Source organism: Pleurodeles waltl, chromosome 5 (assembly GCF_031143425.1).
Source record: "Pleurodeles waltl isolate 20211129_DDA chromosome 5, aPleWal1.hap1.20221129, whole genome shotgun sequence".
Lineage (NCBI taxonomy): Eukaryota > Metazoa > Chordata > Amphibia > Caudata > Salamandridae > Pleurodeles > Pleurodeles waltl.
The window spans coordinates 1,377,328,671-1,377,341,956 of NC_090444.1; positions in this window are offsets into that span (position 1 = coordinate 1,377,328,671).

Consider the following 13,286-nt stretch of genomic DNA (forward strand, 5'->3'; position numbering starts at 1 on the left):
TGGTCTGAGTGTATGAAATCCAGCAAGACCCTAGAGTATTTCGCTGATAATATCCTACCTAAAATCTTTAATCCAACCATCACATGGCAGTCGAATTGTAGGACACCATGCCTGACAAATCACGATGGGCGTTGGGGACTGAAATTGTTGTGAGGTTATTTTAGCATTTTACAAAGGCACATTATTTAGCTCTGGGTCTGAAGCCTGCTCCCTTTTACCTAGTTACATTTCACTTGTATTCCTTTTATTGTCTTATCAAAGCTTCATTTTAGTGGAGATGTTTTTTATTTCTTTTATCAGTTATCCTTCTTTGCAGAATCTGTTATTCATTTCTTTGCACAACATTTTCATCCTGTGCTGAACCCAAGATGTACTCAATATTTATTGGGTATTGCTAGTGCAAAGGGACATTGTCTACCCTACACAGAAAAATATGTGTTGTCATGTCAGGGCAGTTCTTAGAAGAACATAAATGTTATTATAAAATATCACACTACCCACATCATTTTACAGGGGACATTCCAGCCAGTTTCCATCTCATTCTGCATTTCGTTGCAGTTTCTGCAGAAAATGTTAGTTCCCCTTCATCTACGCGAGAGGACTCCCAGCATACTAATAGACCCCTTCTTTACCTCTGAACACAGGTATGGGGGTTGGCCTTCCTTCCCAGGACCAAAAGGGCAGATCAGGGCTACCACTGCTACCTCCTCTCATATATAAATGTATTAATATAGTAATAATGCTGTGTTTCATTATCCTCAAAATCACAATTCATGCCTTTTTACAAAGAATGATGTTGCTTCAATAAAACCTACTGAACCAAGATTCTGCTTCTGCCTTGTCTTTGCTTGTTTGAGACTTGAATAATCCAGAGAAAGGGGTACGATCTGTTCCACCACGACTTTCCCAATTGGCTGCCACAATTCACTTCTACCTCTGGTACTTGTGAGGTGCTGCTAGCTAGCCAGAAAGGGTTAGACTGACAGTTGTCACATGGTGTGGGATCGGACTCAGTCCCCCATGCTTGGTGGTGCTGTCACCCAAAATCCAGCAGTTTTGTTACCATAACAGGAGTCTACAACAAAATCAATAGTGACCCCCTCATTGACGCGGGTAGCTCAGCCAGACGGAGGTCCTCATTTTACATGGCAGCAAGGCGGGGACGAAGGCCTCAGTAAACGCCTGGTAGTATTCCATGGGGAGGTCGTCTAGGGCTGGGGTTTTGCTCCTGGCTAAGTCTAGAATCACCTGCTTAATGTCTGCTGGAGCTATGACCTATTCCAACTCATATTGAGTGAATGTGTCAATGGAGGGAATGGTAAGGTGGTCCAGGAATGCGACCATAGTGTCATCCTGGATGTCTTATGACATTTAATGCATGCTGGAGTAATATTTATAAAAGGCCGAACGGATGCCTTTTTGTGTGTGGAGCACTGCTCCAGAGGGGATGCTAAGCTCCAGAATGGGGGTCTCCCTCTGTTCCTGACAGACCAGCCAGTCTCGAAGTCGGCCAGACCTATCTCCTTCCATGTGAGTTTTGCCATGTATTCTGCAAAATCAAAGCTGTGTAAGTGCACCAAGAGGGAAGTGTGTTGTTTCTTGGTCTCTACTAATGGCAGGAGACAGGAGGAGTCTAGTTTGGCCTATAATTCCAGCTGTAGTAGGCAGCCCTCAGCCTCAGACCCTGACGATCCCCTGTAGGCACACCCCATGGGTGACCAACTTAAATGTGTCCAATTCAAAGAGCCTGTTAGAGGCTGTGCTGTTGTTTTCAATGAAGTATTTTCAAATGTGGGAGGCCTGGGAGTCCCTAAAGGCTGGGTCATCCAGGCTTTAGTGGGGTAGGCATCAAGTGGGTGTGGGAGGGTGGGGAAATATTAGGCCACTTGGAAAGAGGGTGCAGGGGTTTGGGAGCAGAGTATGCAGTCCAGTTGGACATATAGGTCATGGGGTGGCGAATAAAAGGAATACAGACAAGAATCCAGGTAGAGGATCCTCTAGGCATCCACCAGCACCCAGCATTGCATCCAGTACATTAATTTTGTTATCTGGGTGTGGGGCAGGGAACATGGAAGGGGGAGATGGAACCGATCCAGCCAAGCGTTGAGGACATAGTTGTAATCTCTTCCTATAATTCAGGGGGTGCGTCCTTTGGGCTAACAGTCCAGAGAGTTTTGCCCAAAAGGCATCTTGGTCTGTGTTGGGGTCACAGATGCTCCTGAGTAGCAATGAAGTGCCATTTAAGCAGCCCTCTAAGAACACATACCGTCCGGCCCTGTAAATGATGGTATCTGGAACCTGGAATGGGGTTCCCAGGTGTAACCATATTAGTGCCCTCATGGCATATGCCGAATATGTTGTTGCATATATAGAGTCACAATAGAATTTTTGGAGGCAGACAGTTCACTTGAGGTTGTGTGAGTCTCTTGGAGGAAAACTATGTGAGTGGGCCATTGTGTTAAAGATAAGAACAGATTGAGTAACGTTTCCGAGCAGTGTACATGTCCTTAACATTGAGGGTGAGGAAACTAGTGTGGTTATGTGACATCATCTGAAAAAACGTAGAGGTGATTATGAACAGGTAAAGGGATAGGGTCCTCCCGGAGTGGTGTGGGCCCCGGCCCAGTATCCTGCTCGGGTGGTGTCACAACTGTGCTGTGTGCTTCCATGATGGCCAAACAAGAGGCAGGTGGGTTAGGGAAGAGATTTTTGTTTATGAACAGACAGAGCCTTCTGCAACAGGCAGAACACCCACAATGGGATTTAAATGTCCTAAATTGCATTGTAAAGGGAGTGGCCTATGAATGGAGTGTGTATAAGTATAGGGCGCCACCCCATATGGCACCAGCAAATGTGTTGGGGCAATCTATGGTCTAGGCGCTTCTGAATTGAACGATGTAGCATCAATGCCTTGTCAGTGAATGGGTATAGAGGGCATTTTCACATTTCTGACATGGAAGGGAGTGGGGTCTAATCAAACAGTGAGAACATATAGTGGCATGTCGTGGGTCACAGAAATATCGAGAAATGAAGTTCAGATCAAGTTGGCGGTCATCTGAGGGGTAACCAGAGGGAGAGTGTTAGATGGCTGTGTAGACAATTGCAAAGAGTGCGATTAGTTGTCTGAGTAAGAAAATGTGTGGTCTGCTATCAACCTTTGAAAGAGCGAAGTACTTCTTCGAGTGCCTAGCCACTGCCAAAGACTGGGGCCTGTCTTCCATGATTTGATCTAGATCAGGGATTGATGATGAGGAGACCTAGAGACCGGAAGGGGGGTCACTCTGCCACCAGGCTCCCCACCTCAGTTTTGGTGCAGCCAGTTTGGAGGAGCTAGCAGTAGGATGAGGCAAAGAGGTGCCAAAGTGGCAGTCCAAGCAGTCCCAGACTTCCTTGAGGTTGGTGTAGAATTGAATCGTACCCTGATATATTATTTTCAGACTCGCTGGGTATAGTAGGGAGTACTGGACTCCCAGCTGTTTGAGACGCTGCTCCGCCTAGAGGAATGTGGAGCTTTGGCATTCTACCACTAGCGTGTAGTCCCAGAATATCATCACATGTTTGTTCTCCAGTAGAAGAGGGGTGTTGTAAAGTCACCTTTTTGGACAGTCACCCCCACTTTTTGCTGCTTGATGCTGCTGCTTTTAACCTTGAAGTATACAAGGACCTGCTAACCAGACCTCAGTACAAGTGCTCTTTCTCTTCAATTGTACTGAGATTTTGCAAACCCAATTGGCAAGGGCTTTACCACCCCTCTAAGGTCCTTAGTAAAAGGTACCAGAGTATTCAAGGGAAGGGATGATGAAGGGGTCACCAGGGCTGCAGCACTAATTGTGCCACATGCCTGACCAGAGAAAAAGTCAACCTGCAGTGCTGCCATGTCAGCCTGCACAAGCAGGTTGGCTCCTCGAATTCGACTCTGTCCACACCAAATGCAGGCAGAGTCCATTCACTGTCACAGCACAGGTCAACCACCCCTAAGGAAGGCTGCCTCTAGCCCAGGAGGCAGGGTGCACTGTGTTATGAGTGTGGATATATATGCACAAGCATATATGGCCCTGTGGCAATATTTAAAACTCAATGGTTCCAGCAAGTGACCTGCAGCTTATAGGATAACACAGGTTGGCACCCGGGCAGACCCCAGATGTCCAGCTCCAGGATGGCCCCACTGATTTTCCTCCTGTTTGGTGTCAAACACCATGGCCCTCATTATGACTTCAGCGGTCTGTTCCTAAGTGCTGGTGGTCTTCCGACTACCATATTACAAGTACTGAAGGATTTCCTCCACAGTTTGGGTAGAAATCCTCCAGTAGTAGTGCTGGCAGTCGGAGGCGCAGAGGGGGTTCCACCACCGGCTAGTCCCGCCAAAAGGACTCAGCCTGCGGTATTACGACCTGTGAGAAGGCCTGGCGGTATCTTGATGGTGAGACGCTGCTAGTGGTTAAGCGCCTGTTCCTGTTCCCTGGTGGACGACCTCCTTGCCGGACAGGTAAGTCGATCACCCGACCGGGGAGGGGGTATTATTCGTGCATGGGTGAGTGGGTGTTGTCTGCTTGTGAATGTACGTGTGTATGCATGTGTGCATGGGTGTTTGAATGTGTGTATGATTGTTGAATTGAATGTGTGTTGGAATGTTTGTGTGAATGAGTGTGAGTGAATGCATGTATGTATTCATGTGAGTGAATGTGAGTATGTATGTGTGTGAGTGAATATGTATATGTATGCGTGAGTGAATGCATGTATATATGCGTGTGAGTGAATGTGTGTATGTATGCATGTGAGAGAATGCGTGTATGTATGCGTGTGAGTGAATGAGTATATGTATGTATGTGTGTGAATGTGTGTACGTTAGTGTTGGTGAATGAGTGTATGCAGGGTGCTTGTGGGTGTGTATGTGTATGCAGGGAGGGGGGTACTGTTATGGAGGGGGGGTGGGAGAGGGAGTGCTGTTATGGAAGGGGGGTGGGAGGGTATTGAAATTGCAGGGGGGTTGGGGGAGTCGTCTGCCAGTGACAGGAAATAAAGTTCCTGTCACCAGTAGCCTTTCTGCCAAGGTTTTTGTGGCAGTGCTACTGCCGCGAAAACCCTGGTGGACAGGCAACTTGTGATACCGCCGTCGGTCTTCAGTGGACCGCCATGATGGAGATGCTGATCTCTGGCCCAGCTGTCCAACCACCCTGGTGGTACCAGTGGCGATGTGGCAGTTTGGCATAATGTGGCGGTCTTCCCCGCAGGCCTGTCGGCGGTGAGAGTGCCACTGTGGCCCTGGAGGTCTTCGGACCACCAGGGTCGTAATGAGCGTCCATGCTTTTTAACCCTGAGCCTGATTCGCATGGCCAGGATTAGCTAGTATGTACTCTGGTGGCATCCTTAGAGGATGCCCAACCAAGATACCAGCGTTCTCCTGCCAGAGCAGGTTCTCCTGAGCCATTTGCTGCCAAGGTAAGAGTCTGCCCTCCTGCTAGTCATGCTAACACTTAATCCCAGAATGGAGTCAAAGAACCTGGAAAGGAAGGAGATCACACCCCTGCCCTCCCAGGATGGCTAGCGTCTACAGTGATCAAGGTTTTGACCACCCTTAATATGTAATCTCTTGTCCCCCACTAGAGGACAAAGCTCTTCCCACCCTGTCCAGGCTGACAGATAGAAAAAATAGTTATTCAGGAAGTGTATACGTCAAAAAGGCTAGCCAAACCTTTAAGGTGAGCTAGGAGGTTTGTACAGCTGAGGGAATGTTCTGCCATGTTGGCAAACCTTAAAATTGGTGGGTTCTGGCTAGAGAAGTGGCATACTCCTACAGGAAGTCGTCACTGCAGATGCAGACTAGACGCAGGGACCAGTAACCCATTGGCTACTGTCCCTCACACCCTTAACAAACCCTAAACATGGATTTAAGGGGCTCCTCTGGCACCAGAACCGCAGTTCTGACTTTGAATCCACGAAGAGGCACAGATAAGATGGTGTCACTGACAACAGGACTTTGGACTTCGCTGCAGCGCAAATAGAGGACTCTTAAGTACCCCAAGGAGACCATACATTGGAAATGTGAGATTGATGTGTGCCTGTAGTGAAATCTCAATACTCCCAGAAAGAGGGTCTTCAGAGGAAGCCAGAACATAAAGAAGACTCCCCTGACAGGTGAGACCAGTCACATGTAACCTGCAGAAGAAAAGCCATGCTGTGTCACCAAAAGTGCAAGCCGTCACCAAGTTTCCAGCCATTACTCCATTCCGGATGACCTCCAGCCAACGAAGTAACACAAACTACTTTTGCCGCTGCCAAAGCTTGCCGGTTGCCAGCCTGGTAACTGACCTGTCTCAGATATCACCAGCTCAAGAGCAGTTCCCAGCATAATGACTGACATCCAGAACGACCCCACTTCTGAGATCCTGTATCCTGAAGGAGGCGACTTTAAGAGAAGTGGCAAAGCATCGTTGGATTGACTCTCCCATGACTGACAGCTGTACCACTGCACCCAGAGCGACCGGATGTGGTAGGTAGTGAAGATCATTCTATGGAATCCAGGTCCTGGGACACCAAAGGCCACTACTCTCCAAGGGTAGCTCCATCCCGAAGTGTTTTTTTGTCAAGTGTAACAACTTTGACAGACATCACAGATTCCATCAGCACCAAGAACAGCCAGAGCACCTCTGCACCCAGACTCCCTGGACCCAATAATGGAATACTGTTAGTAAAGGGGTCTTTGGTTGGCACTCAGGTTACCCCCGTCCAAGCAAGGACACTCACTCTAGTCAGGGTAAATGAGACTCACCTCATTTAACCCCTGTTTATCTAAACAAAACATAACAAAACTATAAAAATCTGACATACACAAGTCAAGATATGAATTTTAAAAAAAGAATAGTCTTAATCCTTAGAAAACAGTGAGAATGCTGTTATTACACAAGAGTACCTGGGCAGCATCAAAATACAGCCGCACAGGCGAGTGTGCGTTGGAAAAGGCCAGCGATATGTCGATTTCTCCCCGCAAGCAAGAACGTGCATTGTTCCTCCTCGGGTTGCGTTGGCGTGCGTTGTGTCTTCTCTCCCGCAAGAGAGCAATACGTCGATCCTTACAGGCACCTTGTGTCCGGGCAGGCTTTGTGTTGATTTTCCGCACCCAGTGATGTTACGTGAAATCCGGTTGTACGGTGTCAAGAAACTGCGCTGCATGGGGACTTGTGCCATTAACAGAAGCCGCTGCGGGTGTTGCGTGGCATTTCTCCAGCCGTGTTGCATTAATCTCACAGCCGCAATGCAGGTGGAGCGCCGATTTTAGCCGCAAGGCCGGCAGCGCATCATTTATCAGCCTCGAGGTGGATGGTGCGTCAAAGGTTTCCCCACATAGCAGTTTTTGCATCGATTTCTGTCTTTTTCCACCAACCTCACCTTTCAAGGACCCAGAGACAGGTTAGGACACCACTTGGCAGGCAGGACTCTCAGCAGAAAGCCCAGGAGCTGGCAGAGAGAAGTCTTTGTTGTACCTTAGACTTCAACAACAGGAGGCAAGCTCATTTCAAGCCCTTGGAGGTTCTTCACCAGTGTGAAGTCACACAAAAGTCAGTCTTTGTCCTCTCTTAGGCAGAAGTAGCTACTGCAGGTCAACCCGGCAAAGCACAGTCACAGACAAGGGGGCACTACTACTCCTCCTGCTCTCCAGCTCATCTCCTTGGCAGAGGTTCTTCTTGGTTCCAGAAGTAATCTGATTTTCAGGGGTTTGGGGTGCTTTTATACCCCTTTATGCCTTTGAAGTAGGCCTACTTCAAAGAGAAGTCTCTCTTGTTTTCAAGATCCTGCCTTGCCCAGGCCAGGTCCCAGGCACACCAGGGGATTGGAGACTGCATTGTGTGAGGGCAGGCGCATCCCTTTCAGGTGTAAGTGACCACTTCTTCCCTCCCCTCAACCCAGATGGCCCATCAGGATATGCAGGCTACACCCCAACTCCCTTTGTGTCACTGTCTAGAGGAGAGTTGCAAACAGCCCAACTGTCATACTTATCCAGACAGGGAATCCACAAACAGGCAGAGTCACAGAATGGTTTAAGCAAGAAAACCCCTACTTTCTAAAAGTGCCATTTTCAAACACACAATCTGAAAACCAACTTCACTAAAAGATTTATTTTTAAATTGTGTGTTCAGAGACCCCAAACTCCACATGTCTATCTGCTCCCAAAGGGAATCTGTGCTTCATTAATATTTAAAGGCAGCCCCCATGTTAACCTATGAGAGAGATAGGCCTTGAAACAGTGAAACTGAATTTGGCAGTTTTTCACTGTTAGAACATGTAAAACACATCAGTACATGTCCCACCTTCAACATACACTGCACCCTGCCCATGGGGCTACCTAGGGCCTACCTTAGGGGTGCCTTACATGTATAAAAAGGGAAGGTTTAGGCCTGGCAAGTGGATTCACTTGCCAAGTCTACTTGGCAGTTTAAAACTGCACACACATACACTGCAGTGGCAGGTCTGAGCCATGTTTAGAGGGCTACTAATGTGGGTGGCACAACCAGTGCTGCAGGCCCACTAGTAGCATTTGATTTGCAGGCCCTAGGCACCTCTAGTGCACTTTACTAGGGGTTTACTAGCAAATCAAATATGCCAATCATGGAAGGCCAATCAACAATACAATTTACACAGAGAGCATATGCACTTTAGCACTGGTTAGCAGTAGTAAAGTGCCCAGAGTCCTAAAGCCAACAACAACTGGTCAGAAAAAATAGGAGGAAGGAGGCAAAAAGACTGGGGATGATCCTGAAAAAAGGGCCAAGTCAAACAAGTACTATCTGTTGAGTCTTGGTCTAGGGACCCGCAAAACCTTAACCCCATGTGGGTTCCATGGAACTCACCTCACAAGTGACCAATTGCATGCTGTGCTTTCCACCATTGACTTCAATGGTAACTGTTTGACAACTGCAAGTGCATCTATTTCTCAATGCTTCTAAAATCTTCTAACTCTGGTTGTATGTAAGATACAAAGTTAATTTTGGTGTATAAATTAAGTAAAAATCTGCTTTATTTTTCTAAATTGCTGTTGGATTTCTTTAGAGTCCTGTTATTTACTTATTGTCCATGTGAGTGTTGTGAAATGCTTTACACACTTAGTAGTCTGACTGCTCTTTGCCCCTCTGCCAGGACTGAGCTAAGGTTTACAGATTAGCCTGACTGCTCTTTGCCACTCTACCAGGACTGAGATAAGGTTTACTGATGTGAACCCAAGGTCCACTTCTAGGTTAGGTGCTAGTATTATATGGTAAGACTCCCCAGTTATACCACATGATTCTGCCACTTTGCTAAAGGGGCCCTTCTGGTGAGCCACATGGAGGATAGCATCCAGTAATGAAGTAGCTTTGACATTTTGGGACGAGGCACAGTCCCTTGGGGTCCCCAGCATGCCGGGACCCGGTGCGCCTTTTCCAAGGCAGGGACAAAGAAGCAGAACATTGTGTCTAAGAATTGCAAGGGATCTTTCCCCTCTATGCCCCCGGCATTTCAATGATGCAGACATTGGTCCTCTGGGAGCAGCCCTCTGCTCCGCAGGCCCGCTCCTCCAGCAAATGCACTCACTCTTGCAGGTCTCGGATGGCTTTTGTGTTATCCAGAGTTTGAGGTTGAAGTGCAACCAGAGTCTGCTCCCCCTTAGTGACGCGGTCTTTAAGCATTCAATGCTCAGCCCTGAGGATAGTCAGGTCTGTCACCAAAGACCCCAGAGTGGTATCCATGGTCTTGCAGGAGTTTTCAATGACTGATAGGTGTTAAGCCTCAGTCTCGCCTTCACAGTGGTAATGAAGGCAAGAGGTATTAACTTGAGATATTAGTATTGATAACTGCATGACTATAATGTTCATATGCCCCTTACCAGTGAGTATTTGTGCTGGATTCCTTGTGCCATGCCAGCCTTACTTTACAAGACTCAATAGGCCCATTAACATGATGCCCAGATAGGAGTTCAAAGGGGGAAAACCCTACTCCCTTTTGTAGCACTTCCCTGTAGGCAAAAAGCAGACATGGAAGTAAAACATTGTAGGAGGCTGGCCTTCTATGTAGTGTGCAAAGCTAGGTACACTGTGCAGGGGATCCAGGCAACCACATGCTGGTTTTGTGGGGTAAAAACTAGACCACCTAATGCTGTAATTTGTATGGTAGCTTTCTTGAGCAGTTAGGCCAATCTTGGAGAAGTGCAATGCATTTGTTGTACTCACAGCATATATCTTGCAATGCACACACTCAAAGGAATAACTCAAGACCAATTATTACAAATATTTCAGATTTTTAAAAGTACTTTTCGAGATAGGAATTTTTGAAATTGAATAAAAATTGTCTTTTTGTGCGTCATTACCCAACATAGGAATCAATGGAGGATAACTTTTAAAAATACATATAAAATCACACAGTAGGTTTACCAAGTTATTCTTTTGCAGGTTGGTCGAGGTCATCAGTGGGCACACTGTGCCACCTGGAGAAGTTCAGGTCGCTCTCGGTTCTGGTGGGAGAAGTTGGAAAAGGTCTCTGGAGCTGGTGCAGGGCCATTACCGGGGACCACTTATGAAAGCACTGCACAGGTAAGTTTAAAGGTGAATCCTAGGGCTCCCCTTGGAGTGATGGGGCTGCAAGGGATGTGGGACCCTTAGGGCACAGCAGGTTCTTCGGAGCAGGGCACATGGTGGCCAGGTGCAAGGCGATTCGGTGAACCAGTAGCAGTGCGCAAGCATACCCTCAGAAGCAGGAGGTAAGCCGGTTCAAGGGCCGTTAACAGGACAGGAGAGGCACTCTGGCAGGAGTTCCGGGTTGTTTCTGAAGTCCCTGAACTGGGACTTCCTCCTGGTCCTTTTACAGTTCCCGGTGGACTGTTTTCCTTGGGGTCCGACACTATGGCCCTCATTCTGACCTTGGCGGTCTTTTCGCAAGACCGCTGAGTTACCGCCGCGGTGAAGACCGCCGACCGCGGCGGTGTGCCGCTGTGCGCATTCTGACCGCTGGGAGCGTTCCGCCGGAAAACCGCCAACAGCCACACTGGCGGTCGGCGGGAAAGTGGAGACTGGTCAACCTCCACCGCCACGCCAGCAGAACACCGCCCACAGAATTACGACCCACATTTCCGTGTGGCGGTCTTCTGTTGGCGGTCTTCTGTTGGCGGTCACGTCCCTATGGCTCCCGTCGCCTCCCGGAGGACCAACGCACAAGGTAAGTTGATCGTCCGTGAGGGGAGGGGGTGGGGGGGTGTTGTGTGATGTGGGCGTGCATGGGGGTGTGCGTGTGAGTGTGTAGAGGGGGTGTGTGAGTGCGTGTATGCGGGCGGGGGGTGCTGCTGTGTCTATGGGTAATGTGTGCTGTTCGGCAGGTGCGCATGTCGGCATGTATGTGTGCGGGTATGTGTCCCCGTTGTGTATGTGTGTGTAGGGGGTGTGTATATGTGCATGTTGGGGGTGTGTGCATGTCGGGGTACATGTATGTGCATGTCGGGGTGGGGGTGGGGAGGGGGTTCGTACCACCTCTGGGGGGTGGCAGGGGGGTGGAGGGTGTGGGGGGAGGACTCGGGTGGGTAGTGGGGGGTGGGGGAGACCCCTATCAGTGCCAGGGAAGGAATTCCCTGGCCCCGATAGTGCTTACCGCCATGGTTCGCACGGCGGTTCCCGCCCGCAAGAAACCGCGGCGGTAGGCAGGGTCATAATACCCTTGGCGGTCTTGGGACGACCGCCGGGCCGGAGTGCGCAAACTCCAGCCCCGCGGTCATGACCGCCGCGGCGGTCGGAGTGGAGAAGTAGCGGTTGGTCGCGGCGGGGACCGCCGCGGTCAGAATGCCATTTTTAATACCGCCGGTCTGTTCGCGGTCCGACCGCCGTCTCTCCGCCGACCGCCAGGGTCAGAATGAGGGCCTATGTGGCCAATACCAAGGGTTTTAATACAGATCAACCACTAGAGGGCACAGCGCCACCAAACTTGACACCTTGGGAGGGTTTGTCCTTCCAGTTGTCAGTGTGATGTTTGGTCCAGCTGCAGTGTCTGGTTATGGAGTTAGCATCCAGACAGTGAAGTGAACTTCACTGGCTTGTTGATTCCTTGTGGATTTAGAGTGGTACCTCCACTCTGGAGGGAGTTCTCTTGCAATTTGCAAAGCCTGGGGGTCCTCTGGGGTTCTTGGGAGTTTTTCCAGTTGTTCAGTAGCTCCTCAGGGCTGATTGTCAGGTCCTGGGTGCAGCAGGCATGGTTTGGCACCTTTTTCTTTGATGCAGCAGGTTCACAATTCTTGTACCTTGGATCTTCTTGGTGCTGGTCTTTTTCTTTCTGTCAAATCGGATTTATTGGTCTAGGGATGCTAGTGGATGCTTTAGGGGGAACCTGGTAGTGGCCAATGGGTCATCTACCCTAGGCCGGCTATTCCCACTAAGTGACCATTTCCGGTGGGCAGAGGTCACTTTCCTACACCTGATTGGCTATTTTCCTTCCATCCAAGATGGAGGAAAAGGAAATGGAGAGTCCACCTCACATGCAACACCTTAGAGGTGGTACATGCCAGGTAGGGCCACTCCTCCTGTCTTTTGTTTGAGTTTCCCACTTTTGCTCCCACCAAAAGTGGGGGTTTGCAATGAGTGCGACCATCTGCTGCTAGCAGCAGGCCTGGAGGTTGAGTTTCAAAGGTTGTAAGCCCTTTCAAGCTCACCAACAGGGCAGTGCACATTCCTGAGGGAGGGGTGTTAGCACCTCCACCAAAGAAGGGCTTTGTTCTATATCCCAAACAGAGGCCCTCACCACTGGGGTGCAGATTTTTGTCTTGAGGTGGCAGGCTAGGTGTGATCGACCAGCAACCATGCCAGGGTAGTTAGCTTTTGCAGGGGACATCTCTAAGGTGATCTGTGGGATCTGTTTGACAGCTCCTGCGGTCAGAAAGAGAACGTTGTTAGCTTTTGTTTGGGGGAAGCTGTCAGCTCCCACTAAGCAAAAGCAAACAGATATGTACCTGATGTTGCCCCTGGGGCTCTGGGGGGCTGGGCAGCCCCCTGCACTGTTTATAATTACTGCCCTGGGGAGCTGTTGTTCCCTGGGACTGTGGGGGGCCACATGGCCCCCCTGCACTGCTCCTACTTAGTGCACCGGGGAGGAGGTGATCCCTAGGGCTGTGGGGAGCCGCACAGCCCTCGCATTTAATTACATTGAAGCTCCAGAAGGTGGTGGTCCCCAGGGCTAGGGGGGGCACCCAGCACCCCACATTGAATTTAATAACAGCCTGGAGAAGTGGCAGTCCCCAGGAAGGTGGGGTCAGGTGGCTCCCACACACTTAGGTGGTCATT